The sequence below is a fragment of the Hetaerina americana genome, unplaced genomic scaffold, assembly GCF_022747635.1.
Source record: "Hetaerina americana unplaced genomic scaffold, ioHetAmer1.1.p SCAF_22, whole genome shotgun sequence".
NCBI classification, from domain to species: Eukaryota; Metazoa; Arthropoda; class Insecta; order Odonata; family Calopterygidae; genus Hetaerina; species Hetaerina americana.
The window spans coordinates 6,509,143-6,536,298 of record NW_027286786.1 but is presented as its reverse complement, the minus strand read 5'-3'; the positions used below and the strand labels follow the sequence as shown (position 1 = coordinate 6,536,298).

The following is a 27,156-nucleotide window of genomic DNA, read 5'->3' as shown; positions in this document are numbered from 1 at the left end:
ACACGTACCCAGCATGGATATTACCTATCACATAATTTTAACTTAATGTAGATAACTGGTAGTCCGCGTACGTTTCTTATCAAGGTGTCCTTAAGCATATGCAATCCTGGACGGAATGTGAAGCTCCTATGATAGAAAGTCTCAATCGATCAAGGGAAAAGTACTGGGATCGGCCATATTAAATTCATGCATATTTATATGAAGTTGGGATTGTTTTCTATTTATGTTTCTTATTTTTCAATCTGTCCGCTTAAAAACTTTTATTGATCAACGCGTTTTCAAACGCCGCCTCGTTTTGCCCAATGTCGCGTGGTATTACTGATCTAGGGCTCCCATCTCTCCCTTCGACCACCTCCAAAGTTAAATCCCCCATCACTATCAACTATTTCATTCCACGAACGCCCGCTATCATTTCCGGGAGTTATTAAAAGTCGCAGTTCACTCATTCCTACGACGTATCGTCCCCGTGTAAACCAGAATGAAAACCCAAGTTCGTGGGTTCCGCTCTTACTTCTACTAATAACATACACATTATCACTCACCTGCTCCATTTTTACCACGCTTCTATCTACCTTTTTGTTCAATACTATCGCCACTCCTCGCTGGCTCTCTTCTCCTCCGCTGTTTATTACTCTACGTATAACTATCGCTCCAGGAATCCCTGCTATCCTTCCATCTCACCTCTCTCAGATATATATATATATATATATATATATATATATATATATATATATATATATATATATATCGACTCTCCATCTTTCACTTGATCAGTGTGATGAGTGGTATCTGATAGAGTAAATACTATAGGAGTAATTCGAATGCCGTAAGTATTACGTAAAAATAAACTATTTTTGGTAATTAATTTGGGCAGTTAAACCAAGAGCAATCATATACATTTTTATTTACATAATTGAAGTGCAAACATTTTATTTCGTGTCGTATAGTTAGCTTAATGTGTAATTTATATGTGCTACATGTTTCATGCATTCTACTCCAAACATGTATCAGCTGCAGCCGTTGCAGTTTGAAATAGTATGTTCACATCGTCTTCTCCTTCTTATAAAGTCGCGTAACATTTTCCACGAAGGCGTTTCTTCACTCTGGGTAAGGGGCTATTTAGTATTTTTGAAAGTGAATTGACATTTATGGAGTGCCGTCGACTCATGAGATTAATGGTTCGCATCTTGTTGTTCATGTGTGTGTGTGTACTGCGTCGGCCGTAAAAAATGTACAATGGAAGATAGAATTCCATCCCTGGAATACATTTGTAAATTTGTGAATGAGATGTTATTTAAGATTATTAATAGTCAGTGTCTTATGTCATAATTTTGGATGGAGAGTGCTGCCAGCTTCACGTTGAGGTCGGAAGCATGACAGACAACCGTCGTCGCACTTGGAGCCGACACCACTGCTTGCCTCTGCGGAAGGTCACAATCCTTCGAAGACACTGGCAAGGACACGTGGTCGCGATCTGGCAAGCGGTGACCGTAGGTGGAATGCGGACGAGCCTGGAATCTGTTGTGCCCATCAAATCGCTGGCGGAAGGGTTATTCGGATACGTTCAATGGAGGCATTTTTACTGGAAATTTGACATTTGACTGCATACCTGCTGATATGCATATGATAATTAAATGAATCCCACCGTCGAATTTTTGTTCTGATGTGCATGATAGCTCCCAGATAAATTGGTTATTCCTTTTTCCAATACGGCCCATTTTCATTCCTTTGGTCATCCGGCCTTGGAATGCACGTATTATCATAATCTGCAGACGCGTAGGTTTTTGATGGACCGTGGCGCTTCACTCGGCTCTGCTCGTAATTCCTAATTGACGTCACACAAAATATCTTCATCGCTCATTATTTAGGACTGCACACTTCCCGCTTCCTTTCCACTTCCCTCGATCCCAAACACCTCTCTCTTCCTTTCCTCACCGCGCTCGCTCGCTTTCCCATAATCTCTACTTTTCCCCCTGGAGCGGTCGGGCAACGTTATTTTGATCCCTTATCGTTCGTGGGAGAAAGCGATAGAGTTCCGTAGGAGAGAGGGTTTCATCATCATAAACACCTGGTATAAACACCTCAGTGGGTGCTCGTGGATATGCATGGGAAATGCCCGCGGATTCTCGGAGAACGCTGGGCATTTTGATTGGCTGTTAGGCTTTATTGTGTCAGGTACGGAATTAGGAACAGCTTGATCAATTCGAGCAGTTTTCCTGAAACGAACTCAGTTTCTCTTAATCCAGGCCATAATTTAGTACTAATGAAATGTAATGGCACATTCTATAAAGTAAAACAAGAATGATGTGCGAATGTAGAAGAAGTATTAACCGGGGCGTAAAGAAAGGAGAATCAAGGGGCTGCCGGAAATATTATGAGAGAGGAGGCGTGTTGGAGGATGCAGCGCGAGTACTTAGAGAGTTGACCGAGGAAGTGAGCAATAGGAATACTCCACAGAAACATGAAAGACCTGCCGGGAAAGGAAACGGGGAAAGCTGTGCGTGCAATCGAAGATTAGCCAGGAAAATTATTGATTGGTTCAAGGAAGCTTCAAGAAGGATGGGAAGAATACGCTGAGGGCTCACGCGGTAATTATATTAGTCCAGCAAGTTTGGAAATAGAAAGAGCAAGTGCCGAAGATGGGGACAGATAGGGCCGTGGCTTACTTGAATGCGAGGTAGAAAGAGTTTTAAGGACATTGAAATCAAATAAGGGCGTGTTGATGGACAGCATCCTGCAAAAGTGCTTTAAGGTTTTGCAAAAAGCGGACGGAAGAGATTTTGCGGGCTAATTGTGGAGATTTATGGGGGAGGAATTTGGTCGAAAGCATTTGTCAGATCAATTTACGTTCCTATTCAAAAAAAGGAAAGGCTGTAATAATTGAGGACCAGAGAATAATAATTTTGATTCCACAGCCAGCAATAGTTGTACTTGAGATCATCGATAACTATGGAGAGGGTAGGGCAAATGATAACTCAGGGGATGCTCAGTTTGGGTTCAGGAAGGGGGAGGCACGTATGATGTCATAGCAGTGATGAGGTCACCGATAGAAAATAAGATTTAGTTCAATAATTATGTATTTCTGTTTCGTAGATTTCCAAAAGGCGTTGAATAGAGTGAATTTGTTATAATTAATAAATTTATTACATAAATACGAGTAAATGGATGGATAGGCGACCTATCCACTATCCCTGGAATTTGTGCCAGACTACTCAGGTGCATTTGGCGAATGGATGGTCGGGATAATCAGTTGTAGGAAGACGGGTCCATCATCACCCGCGAGTTTCAACTCATGTGCAGAGGAAATGGTCAAAAGAGGCATTGGAAGAACTGGAGATGGGGATGAAAGTCGGCGTGGAATTCGTGAAATCCGTTTGGTTTGTGGATTCTCAATCAGTTCACCCAGCAACGGATATCGGATACTGATGAGTGCATCTGAAAATCAATGTGACAGTTTTGGGATGAGAATCAATCCAAAGAAAACGAAAACTTTATAATAGTAGGGCAAAGTCTAGAGCAGTGGAACAATTCACGTGTCTTCAATCCGAGATGATCAAAGAAATAGGGATATCAGAAGAAGAATATGTGGGGTAATGTGATTACACGAGGAGGAGGGGTTGATGCCTTGGATGCTGGGTAACTATATTTAAAATCCATAACATCGAAAGGATTAGTGAAAGTTTTCAACTTGAGCGTGGTTCAGTACAGTGAGAAAACATGGTCGTTGAAGCCAGTTGATATGCAGACATTTAAGGATTTTGTATTGTGGGTGTGTAGAACGATGGGAAAGGTAAAATGACTGGAATCAAACGAAGAAGCGATGGAGTGAATGGTGAGCTGATGGGAGCGGGTTGTTGGGAGAAATCCAAACGAGGTAGGAAAGATCGACGCGGGGCATTTTGATTGGCTGAAGACAGTGATGGAGGGCAGTGCGTTTGTTAAGCGAATTCGGGGAGGAAATGGTTTGGGATGTTTGACGGAATGGAAGAAAATATAATGTTTGCGGAATTGATGAGTACGTCGTGTTTTTCGTTTTGTCTTATATATTAACTACCCTTATCTATTTTTTTGACTCTTTGACTTTCCTCCAATAATTCCCTCTTGTCTTTCCTTCGCCCAGGCCTGACTCGGTCAAAGCCTTTCTTCTCTCCATCCATCGCTTAATGTTTTTACAAATTATCTCTCCTTGGCATCGCCTTAGCAATCCAAGCCCATATTTTCGCTGTGGCGTTCATCCTCTGCGTCTTCTTTTCTGCTGATATCCGGAGACTGCGGATGACTTCTCTCCTCCGCTGCTGGGAGCGGTACCTGTGCCATTTCTTCCAGGGCTCAGTTTCTTAGTTGGTTCCATTATATTTCCTTGGGAATGATGTTTAAGCTGGTTTTCCGTGGCTTTCGTCAATAGCATTGTTGACGTGACATCGCTGAAATAGCCACCACAGTGGGGTCAGATGCCTTTGCAGCCGCCTTTCTGAGGATCTAACACTGCAATGCCGACACTCCTACCCTTCGAAATTTCTTCGTGGGGTCAATATTAGGGGCTATTTTATCAAAAAAAAGTTTCACTATCTCCTCTTCGCTGCTCGCGATCGAATTCGGCAATCAATCCATCTTCGTGGGGATCCCATGTACTTGCAGCATATTCTAAATGAGGCCTAAACGGCGAATGATGACATTTCTCTTTGACCTTTCATCACATTTACCCACTATTCTTTTGATAAATCCTAATTTTTTGTCAGCTTGTCCACATATTTCCCGTATGTGTTTCACCCTGGAGAGGTCGTTAGTGAGGGTAACGCCAAGGTGTGTAATCGAGTCTATTCATTCCATTTCGGTATTCTTAATGCTATAGGAGTTCTGGAGGGAGTCGCCCTTTTTCTAAAAATTCATCACTGCGCACTTTTTTAAGTTTAATCATAATTTCCAAGTGTCGCACCAGCTTTGTACAGCATAAAGGTCATCTGACCAAGCTGCTGTGTCCTCAGGATCACGGATATCACGGTAAACCGCTGCATCTTCGGCAAATAAACGCATCTTACTGGTGACTACGGAGTCAAAGTCGTGAAAGTCAAGGAAGAATAAAAGAGGTTCGATAACACTTCCTTGGGGAACACCTGAAGTAACTTCTCCTGCATTGGAGCTAACTCCATCCATGACTTTTCTTTAAACCCGAACATCCAAAGAGTCTTTAATCCAACTCAGGATATTTTTATCTATTCTATATGCTTCTAGCTTTTCAAGCAGTTTACTATGACCTACTTTGTCGAAGGCTTTCTTAAAATCTAGAAGAATCGCGTCCCTGGAATATTACTCTCTCCCGAAGTAAGAATATCATGAACAAAAGGCGCTAGTTGTGTTCCGCAGGATCTACCTTTTAGGAAACCGTGCTGATTTTTCATTAATAACTTCTGATTATTGAGGTGTCTCACGCCGAAATAGCGACAATATGTTCCATAACATTGCACAAAATGGATGTAAGGGAAATAAGTCTGTAATTACTCGGTTCCCCCTTGTCTCCGTTGTTAAATATTGGTGTTACGTTAGCCAGTTGAGTTACAATTTCTTGGAACCTTGTGATCTACTAGCGGCTTCTTAAATATTATTTCTAGATGCGGTGCAATTTCCGAAGCTAGATCCTTAAATAAACGAGCGGGTATTTGGTCGGGCCCGGAGGATTTATTAGTCTTTATACAGTATATTCTAGCAAACGTTCTATTCCATTATATTAAATTTCAATTTTGGGCTTCGGTCGACCACCAAGATTTGGTATGCTATCGGAGGCATACATTAGGACATTAGTGGAGACGCTTTCAAAGAAGGAATTAAATTCCGAAGAAACTGCGGGAGATGCCGCAACAGTAACTTTTAACGGAGTCATCCGCTAATGTGCATTTTAATGCAACAATTTCAGAGCGTAAAAATCATTCGCCTTGACTGGGACTCGAACCCAGATCCCTCAATATCCGGTCGAGTGCTTTAGCCACTTAAGCTACCGAGGCGTCCTCTTAAACTCTGAAATTTTGGGGCTTTTAAAGGAACTAGATGTTATGACGAAATACCGTACATACAATGTCACATGCATTCGTAGTCGTGCGCGAGGCGCCACTGTCCACGAGGTTAAAAGCCAACTTTAAACACGTATGGTGTTTTCCCTTTGACAAATTCCGAAGAAACTGCGGGAGATGCCGCAACAGTAACTTTTAACGGAGTCATCCGCTAATGTGCATTTTAATGCAACAATTTCAGAGCGTAAAAATCATTCGCCTTGACTGGGACTCGAACCCAGATCCCTCAATATCCGGTCGAGTGCTTTAGCCACTTAAGCTACCGAGGCGTCCTCTTAAACTCTGAAATTTTGGGGCTTTTAAAGGAACTAGATGTTATGACGAAATACCGTACATACAATGTCACATGCATTCGTAGTCGTGCGCGAGGCGCCACTGTCCACGAGGTTAAAAGCCAACTTTAAACACGTATGGTGTTTTCCCTTTGACAAATTCCGAAGAAACTGCGGGAGATGCCGCAACAGTAACTTTTAACGGAGTCATCCGCTAATGTGCATTTTAATGCAACAATTTCAGAGCGTAAAAATCATTCGCCTTGACTGGGACTCGAACCCAGATCCCTCAATATCCGGTCGAGTGCTTTAGCCACTTAAGCTACCGAGGCGTCCTCTTAAACTCTGAAATTTTGGGGCTTTTAAAGGAACTAGATGTTATGACGAAATACCGTACATACAATGTCACATGCATTCGTAGTCGTGCGCGAGGCGCCACTGTCCACGAGGTTAAAAGCCAACTTTAAACACGTATGGTGTTTTCCCTTTGACAAATTCCGAAGAAACTGCGGGAGATGCCGCAACAGTAACTTTTAACGGAGTCATCCGCTAATGTGCATTTTAATGCAACAATTTCAGAGCGTAAAAATCATTCGCCTTGACTGGGACTCGAACCCAGATCCCTCAATATCCGGTCGAGTGCTTTAGCCACTTAAGCTACCGAGGCGTCCTCTTAAACTCTGAAATTTTGGGGCTTTTAAAGGAACTAGATGTTATGACGAAATACCGTACATACAATGTCACATGCATTCGTAGTCGTGCGCGAGGCGCCACTGTCCACGAGGTTAAAAGCCAACTTTAAACACGTATGGTGTTTTCCCTTTGACAAATTCCGAAGAAACTGCGGGAGATGCCGCAACAGTAACTTTTAACGGAGTCATCCGCTAATGTGCATTTTAATGCAACAATTTCAGAGCGTAAAAATCATTCGCCTTGACTGGGACTCGAACCCAGATCCCTCAATATCCGGTCGAGTGCTTTAGCCACTTAAGCTACCGAGGCGTCCTCTTAAACTCTGAAATTTTGGGGCTTTTAAAGGAACTAGATGTTATGACGAAATACCGTACATACAATGTCACATGCATTCGTAGTCGTGCGCGAGGCGCCACTGTCCACGAGGTTAAAAGCCAACTTTAAACACGTATGGTGTTTTCCCTTTGACAAATTCCGAAGAAACTGCGGGAGATGCCGCAACAGTAACTTTTAACGGAGTCATCCGCTAATGTGCATTTTAATGCAACAATTTCAGAGCGTAAAAATCATTCGCCTTGACTGGGACTCGAACCCAGATCCCTCAATATCCGGTCGAGTGCTTTAGCCACTTAAGCTACCGAGGCGTCCTCTTAAACTCTGAAATTTTGGGGCTTTTAAAGGAACTAGATGTTATGACGAAATACCGTACATACAATGTCACATGCATTCGTAGTCGTGCGCGAGGCGCCACTGTCCACGAGGTTAAAAGCCAACTTTAAACACGTATGGTGTTTTCCCTTTGACAAATTCCGAAGAAACTGCGGGAGATGCCGCAACAGTAACTTTTAACGGAGTCATCCGCTAATGTGCATTTTAATGCAACAATTTCAGAGCGTAAAAATCATTCGCCTTGACTGGGACTCGAACCCAGATCCCTCAATATCCGGTCGAGTGCTTTAGCCACTTAAGCTACCGAGGCGTCCTCTTAAACTCTGAAATTTTGGGGCTTTTAAAGGAACTAGATGTTATGACGAAATACCGTACATACAATGTCACATGCATTCGTAGTCGTGCGCGAGGCGCCACTGTCCACGAGGTTAAAAGCCAACTTTAAACACGTATGGTGTTTTCCCTTTGACAAATTCCGAAGAAACTGCGGGAGATGCCGCAACAGTAACTTTTAACGGAGTCATCCGCTAATGTGCATTTTAATGCAACAATTTCAGAGCGTAAAAATCATTCGCCTTGACTGGGACTCGAACCCAGATCCCTCAATATCCGGTCGAGTGCTTTAGCCACTTAAGCTACCGAGGCGTCCTCTTAAACTCTGAAATTTTGGGGCTTTTAAAGGAACTAGATGTTATGACGAAATACCGTACATACAATGTCACATGCATTCGTAGTCGTGCGCGAGGCGCCACTGTCCACGAGGTTAAAAGCCAACTTTAAACACGTATGGTGTTTTCCCTTTGACAAATTCCGAAGAAACTGCGGGAGATGCCGCAACAGTAACTTTTAACGGAGTCATCCGCTAATGTGCATTTTAATGCAACAATTTCAGAGCGTAAAAATCATTCGCCTTGACTGGGACTCGAACCCAGATCCCTCAATATCCGGTCGAGTGCTTTAGCCACTTAAGCTACCGAGGCGTCCTCTTAAACTCTGAAATTTTGGGGCTTTTAAAGGAACTAGATGTTATGACGAAATACCGTACATACAATGTCACATGCATTCGTAGTCGTGCGCGAGGCGCCACTGTCCACGAGGTTAAAAGCCAACTTTAAACACGTATGGTGTTTTCCCTTTGACAAATTCCGAAGAAACTGCGGGAGATGCCGCAACAGTAACTTTTAACGGAGTCATCCGCTAATGTGCATTTTAATGCAACAATTTCAGAGCGTAAAAATCATTCGCCTTGACTGGGACTCGAACCCAGATCCCTCAATATCCGGTCGAGTGCTTTAGCCACTTAAGCTACCGAGGCGTCCTCTTAAACTCTGAAATTTTGGGGCTTTTAAAGGAACTAGATGTTATGACGAAATACCGTACATACAATGTCACATGCATTCGTAGTCGTGCGCGAGGCGCCACTGTCCACGAGGTTAAAAGCCAACTTTAAACACGTATGGTGTTTTCCCTTTGACAAATTCCGAAGAAACTGCGGGAGATGCCGCAACAGTAACTTTTAACGGAGTCATCCGCTAATGTGCATTTTAATGCAACAATTTCAGAGCGTAAAAATCATTCGCCTTGACTGGGACTCGAACCCAGATCCCTCAATATCCGGTCGAGTGCTTTAGCCACTTAAGCTACCGAGGCGTCCTCTTAAACTCTGAAATTTTGGGGCTTTTAAAGGAACTAGATGTTATGACGAAATACCGTACATACAATGTCACATGCATTCGTAGTCGTGCGCGAGGCGCCACTGTCCACGAGGTTAAAAGCCAACTTTAAACACGTATGGTGTTTTCCCTTTGACAAATTCCGAAGAAACTGCGGGAGATGCCGCAACAGTAACTTTTAACGGAGTCATCCGCTAATGTGCATTTTAATGCAACAATTTCAGAGCGTAAAAATCATTCGCCTTGACTGGGACTCGAACCCAGATCCCTCAATATCCGGTCGAGTGCTTTAGCCACTTAAGCTACCGAGGCGTCCTCTTAAACTCTGAAATTTTGGGGCTTTTAAAGGAACTAGATGTTATGACGAAATACCGTACATACAATGTCACATGCATTCGTAGTCGTGCGCGAGGCGCCACTGTCCACGAGGTTAAAAGCCAACTTTAAACACGTATGGTGTTTTCCCTTTGACAAATTCCGAAGAAACTGCGGGAGATGCCGCAACAGTAACTTTTAACGGAGTCATCCGCTAATGTGCATTTTAATGCAACAATTTCAGAGCGTAAAAATCATTCGCCTTGACTGGGACTCGAACCCAGATCCCTCAATATCCGGTCGAGTGCTTTAGCCACTTAAGCTACCGAGGCGTCCTCTTAAACTCTGAAATTTTGGGGCTTTTAAAGGAACTAGATGTTATGACGAAATACCGTACATACAATGTCACATGCATTCGTAGTCGTGCGCGAGGCGCCACTGTCCACGAGGTTAAAAGCCAACTTTAAACACGTATGGTGTTTTCCCTTTGACAAATTCCGAAGAAACTGCGGGAGATGCCGCAACAGTAACTTTTAACGGAGTCATCCGCTAATGTGAATTTTAATGCAACATCTAGTTCCTTTAAAAGCCCCAAAATTTCAGAGTTTAAGAGGACGCCTCGGTAGCTTAAGTGGCTAAAGCACTCGACCGGATATTGAGGGATCTGGGTTCGAGTCCCAGTCAAGGCGAATGATTTTTACGCTCTGAAATTGTTGCATTAAAATGCACATTAGCGGATGACTCCGTTAAAAGTTACTGTTGCGGCATCTCCCGCAGTTTCTTCGGAATTTGTCAAAGGGAAAACACCATACGTGTTTAAAGTTGGCTTTTAACCTCGTGGACAGTGGCGCCTCGCGCACGACTACGAATGCATGTGACATTGTATGTACGGTATTTCGTCATAACATCTAGTTCCTTTAAAAGCCCCAAAATTTCAGAGTTTAAGAGGACGCCTCGGTAGCTTAAGTGGCTAAAGCACTCGACCGGATATTGAGGGATCTGGGTTCGAGTCCCAGTCAAGGCGAATGATTTTTACGCTCTGAAATTGTTGCATTATAAGGAATTAAATAATTTAGCCTTTTCTAAACTTGTCTCCCTGAAGCTCTCTGACGCATGAAAAATATTTTTTTGGTTCTCTTTCAAAATTTTCGTGAATATAGGTATTCCTGTATAGGTATTCCTGTATAGGTATTCCTGTACAGGTATTCCTGTACAGGTATTCCTGTACAGGTATTCCTGTACAGGTATTCCTGTATTTTCCTATTGAATTCGCTTAACGCTTTCCGAAACTCCTTCTTGGAATTCGCCCTAGATATCTATGCTAACAGTTAGAGATAAGGCGGGTAAGGTAATAGTTGACACAGGAAAGATCCAAGAGAGATGGAAGGAGTATATAGAAGAACTGTATAGTAAAGAACTTCGACCAACAAAATTAGACATTGAAAAAGAATATGACGTAGAGTAAGACATCTTAGGTCCAGGCATACTAGACAATGAGAAAGAAAGGGCATTAAGAGAGATGAAACAAAATAAGGCCGTGGGGGTAGATAACATTCCCGCGGAACTATTGAAATGTTTAGGAAAACGTGGGAGGAGGAGGCTATATGGGCTAATTCGTAGTATTTATGAGGAAGGAATCTGGCCGGAAGACTTTGTGAGATCAGTGTTAGTTCCTCTTCTGAAGGTAAGGATATATCATGTGAGGACTACAGGACGATAAGTTTGATATCCCACGCAGCTAAAGTTGTTCTCAGGATCATAAACAAAAGGATAGAGAGTAGGGCAAATTATTACTTAGGGGATGATCATTTTGGGTTTAGGAAGGGGAGAGGTACGCGTGATGCCATTGCAGTAATGAGATTATTAATCGAGAGGAATATAGAACACAACCAGGAGGTATTTGCCTGTTTCGTAGAATTCGAAAAAGCGTTTGATAGAGTGAATTGGGAAAAACTAATAAGTATATTGCAGAAAATAGGAATAGATTGGAGGGAAAGGAGGCTAATCCGCAACCTGTACATGTCTCAGACTCCTCAGGTGCGGGTGGGGAACGGGGAAGTCCGGTTGGGCAGTGTGAGGAAGAGGTGTAAGGCAGGGTTGCCCATTATCACCGTTGCTTTTCAACCTGTGTGCAGAGGAAATGATTAATGAGGCATAGGAAGAACTGGAGGTGGGAATAAAAGTGGGCGGGGAAAAATCAGTTAGGTTTGCTGATGACCAAGCTTTAGTTTGTCAGTCAGCCAAGGGGTTGCAAGCATTGCTGAGTGAATTGGAAAATCAGTGCAACAGAGATGGGATGATAATCAATATTAATAAAACAATGGGTATGCGATTTTCCAAGTCAAACATTAAAATAGGCGGGCAAAAACTAGAACAGGTAGAACAGTTTACGTATCTCGGTAGTATTTTGGACCAACACGGTCAAAGTAGCAAAGACGTAAGGAGAAGAATTGCGCTAGGCAAAGAGGCTTGCATACGTGGAGGAGGGAGTTGATGACAGGGACTTTGAGTAAGGATGTTAAGAAAAGACTCGTAAAACTTTGATATGGAGCGTAGCTATGTACGGCGCGGAAACGTGGTCATTGAAGCAGGAGGATAGACGGAGACTGGAGGCCTTCGAAATGTGAGTGTGGAGAAGAATGGAGAAGGTGAAATGGACGGAGAAGAAAACAAATGAGGAAGTACTTGGTATGGTGGGCGAAGAGAGGGGTTTGTTGGGAGAAATCCTATGGAGGCAGGAAAAGTGGATGAAGGGGTATTGACTGGCAGCGGGATGTTGAAGACTGTAATTGAGGAGAGAATGTTCAGCAAACGAGGAAAGGGAAGGAACAGGATAGGGATGTTGGACGGGATGAAGGGAGGAAGAAAGTACTCAGAGCTGAAGAGGGATCTGATGTAGAGTAGGATGTTGTGTTTTGCTGGGGGTCACAAATTATTTAATTAGTAATTATGTCCATCCAAATACCTGCCTTAACCGGTAGATCACCTAATAACAATAATCTTTTTGTCATAAGTAATCTCATTCTTTAAATCGCTTGAGATATAATCCCTAATATTTTTCATCTTGGCCTGACATAGCCATTGACGTGGTAATGCCTGTCTAACATCAGCGTTGTACCATCTAGATTGCTTGTTATCTGTTTTAAATTAACTGGGAATAAACTTGTTGACTGCTGAGCGCGTGATCTCAAGGAAGTGATTCCACGTATCCCCAGTATTTCGATGATCAATATCTTTCTTAAAACTTGCAAAATGACTGTTGCTTGAACTTAGGCCATTGTAGTCTCCCTCCTTAAACAAGTAAATTTTCTTATTTCGGGCCCCATGGAGCGAGAACTTAGCATTCGCAGCCCTGTGGTCACTAATTCATTTGATAGTTTCTATAGTTAAGACTTTTTAGGGGATATTCGTTGCTAACAAATCAGGGATATTGGGACCCCTCGTTGGTGAAGGCACAAGTCGATGCAAGGTTGTGTAAGGAGGTGACGTAGGTGGAGGCTATCACCTGGGGAGACGAACTGGAGCGGGATTAACGGAAACAATTCATCACAGCAACTACATCCACGCGTATCTGCAAACAGGTTACCAAGGAGTTACTTTTGGGAATGTCTCGAGGCTTTTTTAGTTGCCTAATTGCCTGCATTTCAGTTGAGCGGAGATTATAGAATGATATTCTTTGAAGAGCTCTTCGGAGGATGTACTTATAAGGTATCCGCAAATAACTGCACACAGACAGAGGGCATATTTTCATTCTAGAAACGGAAGTAAAAAATGAAGGATGTGTCAGAGGGAATGAAGGTTGTGAGAATGCAGGAGGAGGCATGGAGTGACGTGGACAGAGTGCCTTCGTCCGCCCTCCTGTCGCTCCCCAGCGAGACGCATTCAATGAGGAGGGGCGAATGTTGGGATTCGATGGGTGGAAAATTGCCCCGTGACCGCCATAGGCCAAGATATTCTGGTAGGGTTGAACCTGCGATCCTTCGGACGAAGGCGTTCATGTTATTGTGGGCATGGAGAATGCGGCTGCCAGGTTGGCGCGCCTTAGTGCCCAATGTGTTCTGCTTTCCGGCGCAAATAGTTTCACACTTGCTCTCGACACTTCCGGTTGCTGCATGTTTAATTTGTTTCCTCTGGCAGTCCAGTTGGTATCTCGACACTGACCGGAGGTTTTCTGGTTCGAATCCAGACGATGCTCGTGGTCATTCTCGGCTAAAATCATTCTCTTTTGATTTTTAGGTGCCTTGCCTTCTTGGGGAATCCTAGGATAAGGATCCTTCCTCCTCGACCCTCGGCAAGTGATTACACCCCCTGCAAGACGACTGGAGGTGAGCTCTTGTTCATCAAACCACTGCACGAGCCGCGAATCATTTCCTTTTGCACGATTGAAGTTCACAAGGATTGGACTCAAATTTTAACGTTTTCATTTCACGTCATATGAAGCGTTCATCACTTTATTATGGCATCGATTCGACTTAATGAATCATACCTGAATGGAATACCTCTTCAAATTTTTCCTTTTTACGCATCTGATGACGATGTTCGTCGGTGGTTTACCCGCCGATGACTTTGTTCGTCGAAAGCGGTGGCGCGCCTTTCCTTTAAAAAAATTACGTTCTCGAAAATACATTTAATTAAATGAAACTAACCATCATTAAGTAGTAGGTGTGTATTTCTCGCGTGTAAACTCGCTCATATTTCTAATCGTACTTCCCATTGTAATGTACCTTTGTTTCTTTGTATGCGATGGTGACTATTTGCTTAAATCATTGATATCAAGTTGCTAAACATTTTGTTTTGTGCAAATAAATAGGGTAACTTTGAGCCAAATGATAATTTCCATTGCGAGCCTGGACAATAAGTGCCTACGGGTATGGGATCGTCATAATTAATGCCTATCGCATTCCGATTCCTTCTATCGAGTAGTCGACACTATTATGTTAATTTCATTTTCGAAAACTCCCTGGTTAGCAGTACAATTTATCGATTATGCGCAACTATTTTGGTAGTTTCATTTACGAATCTCAATCTCGAATTATCCATAACATAGGAAGGAACAACGTCGTACCTTTCCACGACATTTTATTATTTGGCCCTAGCTTGATGGCGCCCTGGGACTGCGAAACGCCTTGCCAGGTAAAAACATTTTGTGGAAAATTACGTTGTTCCTTCTTTTAAAATGGATATATGCCTGTAAACTCTGAAACCATTAAGTTTAACCATTATGTATTTCGATGTATCCGATTTTCGCCGTTAGTATTATTCTTGTATAAACTTGAGCAGGTGGAAGAGTTTATCTATCTCGGAAGTGTTCTCGACCGAACTGGTCATAGAAGTAGGTACATATAGTAAAGAGAAGAGTTGCGCAAGGCAAAGAAGCTTTCATAAGGAGGAAAGAGCTGATGGCAGTAAGGATGTTAGGAAAAGGCACGTCAAAACGTTGATACGGAGTGTAATTTTGCACGGTGCGGAAATATGGTGATTGGAGGAGGATGGTGGACGTAGATTGGAAGGTTTTGAAATGTGAGTGTGGAGAAGGTGAAGTGGAGAGAAAGGTTAGCAAATGAGGAGGTGCTAGGTATGGTTGGCGTGGAGAGGGGATTGCTGGAATAAATTATAAGAAGGCTGGAAAAATGGATGAAGGGCGTATTGATTGGCTTTGGGATGTTGAAGACTATGACACAGGGGATGATGTTATGCACGCGGGACGGGCAGGAATAGGAGATAAGGACGGGATGCTGGGCGGGATGAATGGAGGAAGGGAGTGCACAGAGATGAAGAGAGACTTGATGTAGAGTAGGATGTTAGGTTGTGTTTTTTTGTTAGGAGAGGCAAGAGATTTATTTGGTGGTTGCGTCTAGCCAAAGCCTACCTCAACCGGAAGATGACCAATAGTGATTATTCACGTTTAATCATCACTCAGTCACACTCCCCAAAGAATTTGTTCGGGAAATTAGGCATTTTTGTGTGTTGTGCAATGGCTATTCGTGGTGTACACCGATATCCTTTCCGCCGCTGAGCCGTGGCACCTTCCCCGGCCGCCATTGGTGCGCACCCCATCTCCGCGTGTGTTTGGTGCGTGAGCCGGCGCCATGCCGGACTGAATAGCGAAGGCGATGCCGATCTGGCAACGCCGGAGGGGGTGGGTGGGGGAGGAAGCGCTTGTTGATATTTGATTGAGGCAGATTGGGGTGTCGCTTTGCAGGGGCGCCTCTTCCGCGAGAGGGCGCTGCGGCGGCGGCCCCTGGGCCCCCCGCAGTCCACCTCGCGTCTTGTCAGCGCCCTCCGTCGCTCCTCCTCCTCCGGGAACCCCCGGGGCGGCCGTTCATTCACTTGAGGCCATCAATGAGGAATTCCTCTCCCGGACGAATATTAGGTAACGCACGTGGAAATGGAGAGGCGGTAATTGAACGACGCCATCAGGAAATGTTAACGTATGTATTTCAGATGATAAACTGCCTAACGTATGAGAATCATTTGAGGAGCTAGACTGGGAATCATTTAATGGAGATAAGGTTAAGCTATAGATTAAAGCAGTTGCAAATATTGGAAGGATGTCTCCTCAGCGATTATATTGAAAATATATTAATAACCACATCGCGCTACGGTAGGAGAGTTCATGTCAATATGATTAGAGAGATTAAGTGTAGAACAGATAGATTTAACATGTCCCACGAACGACAAGACAATAGGCTTACGTTGTCCGATCCGCTAGGGGGGGGGGAGTCTATTGGCTCAAAAGTAGTCTGATCTGTAATCACCCCCTGCCATACACCCTAGCTGTGGCCGGCAGAATATCATTTTAAGTAATTTAATGTAGATTTCAATCTGCCAACTTCCTCCAAAAAAAGACAATTAAGGGGGAATGGAAACATCGTTCGGGCCTATTATTATTATTATTAGCAGCAGTCTACGGCCTTTGGACATTGCTTTCTTGGATCCTGGCACTGCACTCTACTGCTTTAAGGCCTATCTAACATTGCAAAAAATACCTTAAACCCGTTCTGCATGTTGCAATTGCACATTATTTATCTCCGCGTCATTTCTACTTCCCTTGATTCCAATCAATGTGTTCATAATTTTCCTCTCGCCATCCTCGCTTTGCCAGCATTTAACCTCCTATTTTTGTCTCCACTCTCCGACGAAAGAATGGCGTTAAAAATTGACATTTTTACGAACATTTGTAGAGAACAACAGTTCAAATTCGATAGAAATGAAAGGGTTCCATTGGCACTGGCGTTGCTTTTTATATTTCAATCGGAAGTAAAAATTCGACTAAAAACTACATAAGCTGCCGATTCAAAGTAATCTGCGCATTGAAGGTAGGTTTTTAAACGGACCCCAACACCTATAATTCGCTATATGTTGTCAACTTCCTCGTTCCTGCTCTAAATGCTTCCCTTCTTCGGCTCTTCATGTTCGTTTTTCCCATTCCCGGTCACCCTAACATGGCGGCCTCATCAGCATCCCACTCTCAATGCACCATCGTCTCCTCTACCACCTGCCTCCTCCCACCTACTCGGTGGCATCCTCGCCCTTCGCTTTCTTTACAAATATGCCCACCGTACTTTCTCCACTCTTCACCCCGCCCGCACCTCAGAAGACTCGAGTTGACACAGAGCGTCTTGATTCGTGGCGGATACCGGGAACTCACTACTTCCCTTCGTCTTGTGCCATTCCCTCCGAAATGGACCGCCCACTCCTGTCGCCTCGCCGTCACCTGCGCTAGCTGCTCCTTTCCCGAGACTCCTCTCGCTCGCCCTCCGCCCAGGGACATTCGACGAGGGAACGGGAAGGGGTCCACGGGGGGAGGGGGTGTTCCCTTGGCTTCCGGTCGCTCCTCTTCGCCGTCGAACAGGTACCAGGGGCAATTTACTCTCTTCTCCTCAAATGCTTGCAGGGAAGTCGACAGAAAATGTTTCCCCGTTAGATTTGTCTGCAGTGCCCACTAGTGATTTGCCGGGTCCATTGAGCCAGGGTATTGCCGAATATTCCGCGTCATTTCGTCGATAGTTGCATTGAATTTAAATTATAATGATATCGTAATTGCGTGACTGTGAAATTATGGACTAATTTTAAATCCTTCGAGGCGCATTTCTCGTCGGGGTAGCCATCGCTTCTTCGCACTCTTTCCTTTTCGGCAAAAGAGCTTTGCATATTTTGGGTTTCGACGGACCATTCGAGTCTGCTGTGCTCATGAATCCACACTTCCCTCTCCTTGCACGCATCTTCCACCTCTAGTACGACGAGTCGTGGTTTGTGGTAACTCGGGGAGGCGGCCAACAGAGCTGAGGCCATTTGCGCCGTTGGAAGGATAAATTAGGTTATTTGGAGGAAAAGCGATTTGCGGGGAGAGGCTGGAGAGAGATCTGGCGTTGGCATTAGTGCACTCTTGACGAAAGGCGCCAAGGGGTCACACAATTTAACGGCCCATCCGACGGACGGCGCACTCCATTCGAAGTGCTCTCTACATGGTACTCGAGACCGGGACACCATTGAAAAACGCATTTAATGTTCGTGATATAGCATGTAGGCATGGTGCATGATTGGTGTTCGGTCGCCCCGTTTCCACTGGTGGATCGCGGGGTGTCAGGTGCATGAGGAAATAGAGTGAATGTATGTAGAATGGCTGGTGACCTACCAACCCCTGCCACATGTCCTTGCGACGGATTGCGGGGTATTGTGTTGATGTAGAGTCCTGCCATCGAACCCGGCCCCTCGGGGTGTCGAGCCAATACTTCAGCCTCCCCACCTTCTCCATCACCTTCCGACTCCGTCACGCACTCATAAGCATCTTCATTAGTGCTCATTGTTTTTGCGGAGGCTTCTAATACTCCTCGTGTCTAACGAGAGTCTCTTCGACAGAATTCAACACTCATGAACTGCGTGGTGTGCTTCTCCCTCTCTCATAATCCATTTACCCGTCTCCTCCACGACTCCGTCTTCCATTCTCGCAAGACGACCAAACCAGCGTGGCATATTTATATCTTCGTTCACAAACTACAATGCCTATCGCATTCTGTTCACGCGGTTTTCGGCGTTAAACGATTCCACAGTACGCAGAAGCCTTTCCTCCCCCGTCGTGGCTGGAGCTCGCTTGATTCCCCCGTGAACCCAGCCCGGCGCCGGCCGGCCCTGTTCCCTGCTCCGAGGGCATCTCAACCAGGCTCGGACGCCCGACTCCCAACGTAATTGCTCCGATCATGTGCTGCCGCCTACTGTCGTTTATGTTTAGACGTCGACCTCGCCGTCTACAGTCACGGACCTTCGTGCTCTTTAGGTGTCCTTGGAGTACACAATGTTTTCCTTCTTAATTCTGTAATTTTTCATTTGTTCACTCTTAACGTTCTGGAGATAAGAGCGGATGGTCAACTCTCTGGCTTGGTATTCTCGCCGAGACATTCTTTTTCTAAATGCGATGGCTTTGACTCGTTGTGGCATCGAACATTCTCATGCTTAATGAACCCGGAAGCGGATACCAGGGCGGCGTCGTGAAACTGACGTGCCGCACGTCGGAGGGAATCAAAGCTTGCTCGAGATGGCCGCCATCGATAGGGTTGTCGTCATGAACGCATTGCGCCGGAAGCAGCAATGACAGGAAATCGACGTTTCCGCCTCCAGCGGCCGAACACATTAACATCTTTGGAATGTTTATAGTCACGAGCACGTAACTTTTTACCTCCGACTCATCAACTATGGTGTTCCGTCTTAATTTACGGACTTAATCCTCTTGTAAGTTAATACGAGATCGGCGCATGTTAACGTGAGTTTCACGAAAATTTATTGAATGTGTGTTAGTGCGTCAGAGATCACCGGCGGTTCACTGCTCTCGCTATGGCACCAGTGTTGCTCTCTGCCGATGAGCCGTGGTGTCTCAGTGCTGGTGAACCTTCGCTCGGCTGGCGCTAGCCGCGGACACCGTCGCCAGGCGCCTTTGGCAGCGCTGCGGATTTCCAGCGGAAGCGTTTGGCGCCCCCGACATCCACCCCCCACCCCCGTTGCTTTAATTAATCAAAGTCGTAAGGTCCTCGACCCCGGCCCACCTCAGGAGTCCCCCCTTTCATTTCAACTGCGGAGTGTCGTTTGGTTATCATCGATTTTTGCTCCTTTATTCGAAGCACTGGATAATATTGAACTTCAGAACGATGTTTTCCTCAATTGGCACCCTTTTTAGCATCAAGTGGCACTAATGGCAAAGGATTGTGATGATTACATCACATTTGAATGGCTAAGAACAATGCTGAACGCCTTAGAATAATGCAGACCACTCTTGAATCCCGCTTAGTTTCCTCCTTCCAGAATTTCGTTTCTCTTCCTCCCCCAACCTACGCCTTGCCTGACATAATCCCTTCTTTCGCAGTCATCTACTTTTCATTGCCGATCAAAATGCTCTGCATGCACTTTTCGTGCGTCTCCCGATATCTCTTCCAACAACCCTCAGCCCCCCTCCAACCATACCTCCCAACTTCTTTCATTGTGATTTCCTTCCAATTAACCTTTTCCATCCTTCTCCGCACCCATATCCCAAGAACCTCCAATCTGCGATTATCCTCTTATCTAAGCGACCAAGTTTCCGCGCTGTACAATAATACGCTCAATAGAAAAGTTTTCTGTAAACCTTTCTTTACTTAAAGTTCAATTTCTTTACTTTCAAGGTAATATTCATCTTATTATAAAAGGTATTTTACCGGTTAATGTAGGTTTCGGACGGACGCAACAACCAAATAAATATCTTGTCTCTCCAAGCGAAATACAACCTGACTCAAATCAGAGGCCCTCTTCATCTCCGTATATTTCCTTCCTCCCTTCGTTTCGTCCAACATCCCTTTCCTCATCGACTCTTCGCAATTTGTGAAGGCTTCTTTGCCGAATGAAACTCTCCAATTGTCCTTGCTTCTTTGCCCCATGGCCGTCCACAGGAGTCTCTAGATCGGGGAAATGCTCTATCTGCTGCATGCCCACCAATGTAATCGTTTAATTTGTCCTTCCTCTGGCCAGAGGACATCATTACCTTTGTTTTGTGTGCATATTTCTACATCTGCATATTACCCCGCAAGTCTCCACGAGGGCGTGTGGCGGAGGGTGCTAGGTCACCACTCGTTATTAAGAATGGAACAGCGTGTAAAACCCACAATTTTATGCCAACCTAAACACACAACACCGTACATAATTCATGCAAAACCTTTACAACTCACGCACATGCAAATATATATACTATCAACTAATACACACATGTTCCTACGAATGTACCTTGTGTCTGAACAGAGTGTAATCTTGTCCCCAATTGTAAATTAAATGCCCTTAATATTTCTAAAGTGACTTCGGTTTCTTACTGTTATGATTTCTGATTGTTCGGGGAAAGAATGAGTATTTGTATTAATCTGTACTGGAGTCTATCTCCCTTATTTTATCTTTGTGGTGTGATCTACCCATAGTATAGTGTGGGGCCATTATATAATTCCTTTAGTGTCATTTTTAAACTCATTTGCTCTGAACCTTTCTAAAAGTCAGTCTGGCTTGTTCTCATCGCATCTCAAGTGTCTCCCAGCCTCTTATATTAAACTTACATATATTAAAACAATTTTTGAAGGACCTGGCGAATTTTCTCTGGACTTGATCTAACTCTTTTTGCCAAATTTTCTCCCGAGGATCCCAAATACTTGCGGCATATTCCAAATGAGGTCTAACTAGAGCAAAATAACACCTCTCTTTAAACTTTTTCATTACATTTCCCCACCACCCTTTCAATGAAGCCGAGTTTCTTTACGGCGGATCCGCATTATTGTCCTGATATGTGCTCCCCATGAAAGGCGTGGTGGTAGAATCTCCCCCAAATACTTGACTTGATCGGCGTAGTTAGAACTGAGCCCTATATTTCATAATTTATATCCCCTTCTCCACTTCCCTTGTTCGAAAATTTCAAAACTGCCAATTTACCTGTGTTAAGTACTAATCCCTATTCCATACACCAATCCTTGTGATTTTACCTCCCCATAAAACGCTCCAATTCCTCCCTTTTTCCTCCATGTTTCTTACGCCTTATTAGTTGCTCGTCTTCAGAGGTGAAACCAGGCGGTTATGGGGTGTTCGGGGCCATGCCCCATCCTCTTTAAAGGGTATTTAGCTTTAGGAAATTTTGGCTTTAATTAAATTCAAAATAAATATTACTTGTATGGCTTACACCTCTGTTCCGGAGAGCATTCAATTATCGGCTGAAGGGTGCATTTCATATTCCCAAATAAGTGCGATTAGTTTAAAATGTCAGTCAGATTTTGAATTTCCATATAGTGAAATTGTTATCACGTAATTTTTCTTCATGTATGTAACAGGCCTTCCCTTTGAAGCTTTATAGATCCATAAGTGTTCGCCTTGCAAGGTCTGCCCCAAGAGTAGTTGGACTGAGTCGAGTTAAAAAAATGCATTGCCGTAATTGATACATACACTCTAAGTCTTCGATGTGCGTCCACGCACCGCTCCCAGAGGGTTTTCCACGCGTCGTACGACCCCTGGAAGGCGGTGCTCGGAATGGTGCTAAGCTCACTTGTCACGGCCTGTTGTAACGCTTCCACCGAACCGTGTCGAAGACCTTTCGGCGCGAATTTTATGCGCGGGAAGAGGGAGAAGTGTGGTGGGGCATTGTCTAAAAAATTTGGGTCCTCACTCCTTACATGGTTGAGAAGCGCTTTGCAGATCCGCGTGCGAGTTTCCTTTTGTTCGTCGAAATGCACTCGCGGCATCAACTTCACACACACCTTCTCAAGCCGATGTTTTCGGTCACAAGTCGATGGACTTCACTTTTAGGGATTCCAAGGTCATCAGAAACCATGCGAACGCGTAATCTGCTATCCATGTCCAACAAAGCTTTCACTCTTGCAAGATTTTCGTCGCTTTTTGAGGTCGACCTGAAAGTTGGGCGTCTTCAACATCTTCTCTACCCTCCTGAAACAACTTATTATTTATTATTAAGTAATCTACCGGTTAAGGTGGGCGTTTGGATGGACACAACTACCAAATAAATATTTTGTGACTCCTAGCAAAACACAACATCCTACTCTACATCAGGTCCCTCTTCAGCTCTGAGTACTTTCTTCCTCCCTTCATCCCGTCCAACATCCCTATCCTGTTCCTTCCCTTTCCTCGTTTGCCTAACATTCTCCCCTCAATCACAGTCTTCAACATCCCACTGCCGACCAATACCTCCTTCATCCACTTTTCCTGCCTCCATAGGATTTCTCCCAACAAACCCCTCTCCTCGCCCACCATACCAAGTACTTCCTCATTTGTTTTCTTCTCTGTCCATTTCACCGAAACAACTTATGCCACCCAAAAAAACCCGATCTACCCAAGGCGTTAGGGCTGCATTGAGCATGTCATGAGTCTCTTCCCCGGTTTTGCCCATTTGCACGTAAAATGTGATGGCCTAGGGCTGTCCAAAGTACGGGTTCATACTACTTTTGGGACAGACCTCGTGTGTGATCCTAGGCATGGTTAAGATTGGGAGACAAAAAAGGAAGAAATGAAAAGAATGGCTGAGGACAGGAAGACAGACATGGAGGTCAACCATGAGAGAACCTGCCGCAAGGCAGAGTAACCCGGGGTGGCGGTGGTGATGGCTCCAGGCGTGCATTTGGTGTGCGGTAAGGCTCCGGCTAGTTGGAAACGGAGAGTGCGGTTGAAATGTGGAGAGCCACGCACCGAAATGCGCTCGTTGAAAGGAAATGGGGGAAAAAGTGGAATTGGAAGCAATTGTGTTGCGTGAGACGTAGTTGGAGGAAATAAGCTTGGTAGAGACAAATACGGACCAAGTAATGGCAGGGATATGGGGAAGTGGGGGGGGGGGTCGAGGGATTGGGGCGGTATGAGAGGGTAGTGTTAGCCGACGAGTGTTGCGTGGTCGGGGTGCTGAGTGGGATGACGCCGAGGTCGTGGAGGAGAGGCATTTTAGCTGGGGCTACAAGTACGTTTATTGCTAAAAAAAATAAATGAGATAGAAACTTTATTTTTATTTCTTTAAGTCTTTTCTACATACTCGTAGTCAACATCCAGAGTTATACATTTCTCCCAGCGTTTCTCGGCCTTACGAAGGCCGTCATTTTAGAACATTAGGAAATTGCGCCGAAAACCATTGTTCAACGCTGAAAGGCGTCATTCGCGTTGTCAAATCACCGACCTCATAAGGTTTTTTTGAATTCTGGGAATAAAAAAAGTCGCATGAGGCGAGATCGGGAGAATAGGGCGGATGAGGCAAAATTGCAAAGCTACATCGCTTTGATTGCCGTGGTTGCGAATGCAGATTGCGCCGTGTTTGCTTCTGAAAAGGAGTCGTGGAACCCTTATTTCATTTTGGATTTGCCGGGCCCTCTTAACCTTTTGAAATGAGGGAACTGAATGCACTGCTGGCCTCCATCTCGCCTCCATACTGCGAGCTACTTCAATCTACGGCTTCCTAAAACAAAACAAGTTACATTAATAGCTGCAATACACAAAATTATGTACATATGGGTCAATTGATATGCAGAGTAAATATTATCAAGATATCTCGGTCATTTATTTTCCACAATTACTTAAAAACGATACGCCCAAGTTTTGGGAGTCGAAGGCAAGTGCTCTTGGTGAAAAGAACTTCAGAAATCGGCGACGATTTTTGCGAGTTTTTGGTGTTCCTCTGCCGCCCTAGTACGCTAAATACATAATTATCCTATCCGAGGCATATTTCTATTTCCTCCGGATTTAGAATTACTTGTTACATCAGTGTAAATCGCCAAGATGGCCATTCGGCCGAGAGGTATTTTAGTCAGTAATTGAATGTCATGATGCGGGAGTCGATGTTTGATGATGCGGTTGCCCCGCGCCTTGTCTCGACTCCATGGTCACAGCTGTGTCCAAATATTAAGGAGGCATTAAATGAAATATTTGGGTCTCGTCCACTTCCGGTGGCAAGAACATCCCCCGTGTATAAATACCTCATCGGAAGCGTTTATTTTTCAGGTTGGGGTGAAACGTATTTATATTTAAATCCTCATGGCCTCTCTTCGGAATGGGGAGTTAGAACGTCATCTCTGGTTGTTACATGCGAAACAACTTATCGTAAAAAGTGCAACTGAAGGAGAGTGACCTTTAATTATGATACTATTAATAAGGGAAACATTTTGCTATATATCCGTAGCAAGGTCTCCTGTGATAGATGAAGCAAGAGGGAGTTAAAGGCAAGCGAAATACTGCCGGCGAAGAGTGATTTCTTCTGGAAAACACTTCTGCTGCCGGAAAATAATGATTGCCTCGAAGGGAGAGGTTCGTTTAAAATTTCTTTGGCTGCGAGACATGAGCGGGGGAAAGAAGATGGGAAGCAATGTGGGCGTGTGGTGCTGCAGAGGAATCATGAAAATGAGGAAACGAGTACGAAAAATGAAGAGGCAGGTGGAAGAGAGGAGCCGATGAAGAACTCGTTGAACTGGAGAAAGAGGCGGGAGCGTCTTGAGTCGCAATAGTTGAGCGAACACCATCGCATGGAAGGACGAATGGACCGAATGGAATCACTGCAGATGAAGGGCAATGGGGAATTACGAGAATCAAGTAATCGGGAGACGTCAGCACGAGGAACCATCTGAATGAGTGAACGGATTGCAAAAACAGAATTGTGATTGGAACTGCATGGAAAATGCAGAGTTGGTGTTGTATGCGAGTGCTAGAATTGATAATCAAGTCTAAAGTATTATTGGTGAAATAATTAGTAATAAACTTATTAGGGTAATAGGCTTTTAAAAATGAAACATAAGCACCGCATCTCCTAGAAAGCCTTTCGTAAGCCAGTTTTATGGTTTGGATTGAAACTTCTGTGTAGATTCCCGAACTTTCAGGATTGTTCTTTGAAGCATGAGTGGTCTTCGGGATCAGAGTAGGTTTCTGATGAACCCATAAACTCCACAGCCCCAACTAGTGTAACACGAAAAATCCTCAAATCCTCAAAATGGATAAAATTCAGAGGCCGATTGTCACCTGCTCTTCCAGTTGTCCATTGCGGGTCAGAGCCACGACAGCCCGTCACCCCCTTCCGCCCGCCTGCCCCGCCATCTGCCCTGCGGCTACAGCACTCGTTGGCCTGGTGAAAGTGTTCTTCCCACCGAAACGGCGTCCCTCATCTCCCTTTGATCCTCCCTTGAATGTCCTCTCCCCCTCCCACCCTCACTCACTCACCCCCCCAGGGCGCCCACCCCTCCCCCCGGTGACCACCCCTCTCGTCTCGTGCCGCCCCAACTCAAACAGCTTCCGGCGCTGCTCCCGCCGATCGCCGAGGAATCGTCCTCCGCCACCCGTACCCATTCCCTCATCTCAGTCCCACTCAAATCCATCGTCCCACCTCGCTATCATTGAAAACATTCCAATAAATAATAATATCTTGCTTATTACAATCACCAAATCTTAGCCCTGCATATTTCCCATCTCCACAAATTCCATCCGACTCTTTTCCTCCGTCCCTCCCACACCCTCCCTCCCCTCCACAACCCTCCCCTCCCCCACCCCCTTCAGCATCCCGTTGACTCTCTGTCTCCTGCATCCACCAGCTCTGCCTTCTCCCAATTCCTCCCAACATATGCTATCCTCCTCCCCATTTCGTATGACTAGAACTTCATCGTTTGCTTTCATTTCCTTCCATGTTATTTTCTCCATTATATATTCGCATCCAAATCTCATAAAATCCTCCCATCTATGGTATCAATCGCGGGTAGCGTCCCAGTAATCCCCTGCTTCAAAAACAAAGCTTATGGAGTTGCACTTTATAGTCACAGTGTTCACACGCATTTCCCTTGCAACTTTACGTGAGGTGCCAAACATCAACCCCCGCCACCTGATAAGCGTTATCTTGCCCCACGTGATTCCTCTTCTAATGTCCCTACCACTCCGCCACCCTTCTCCAAAGCACGTCCTTAACTTCCTCCTACGTGAGATTCATTGCCTTCGTTTTCTAATGATCGATTTTATTCATTTATTCCAAAAACAGCAACACGCCAAATACATTGGACATATTACAAAGAAAACGAGCAATTAACGGGCAACAAATAAGAGGACCGTGGAAGGAACGGTTTGGTTGCCATAAACGAGGATAGGAGGGAGAAGGGCAGGAGTGGACGGCTTAAGGGGTCAACGGGGTCAGTTTAATGATTGCATTGCAGGGGTTGATGGAAGCTTAAAGAGTAATGAGCGTTTGGTGTGACTGAGGGGTGACGCAGTGGAAGAGGTCATTCAACCGCGTCATACGCAGAGGCGTTCGAAAAAGGAAAAGAAGATCAGATGACCTATCAATCACCATCGGCGATTTTTATGAAAAACTTTACAATATTCGTCACGTGGCGATCAGAAGGGAGGAAATACCGAGAGCGGGGGGTGAATATACACCAGACTATTTTTGACCCAAATATTTTTACCCCTAACTTTGCCGAACATTGTTAATCTGATCCCTAAAAATTGTCCGAC

The 27,156-nt window shown here is 44.7% G+C and overlaps 1 protein-coding gene across 1 annotated transcript in view; it reads left to right on the top strand.

Annotated features, from left to right (window-relative positions):
- LOC139689339 (extracellular sulfatase SULF-1 homolog) overlaps positions 1–27,156 on the top strand; it is a 289,901-nt gene that overhangs the window by 12,370 nt on the left and 250,375 nt on the right. The window contains exon 2 of the mRNA XM_071586423.1: positions 13,924–14,012. The gene's annotated coding sequence lies outside the window, so the exon portion shown is untranslated. The remainder of the gene's footprint in view (positions 1–13,923; positions 14,013–27,156) is intronic.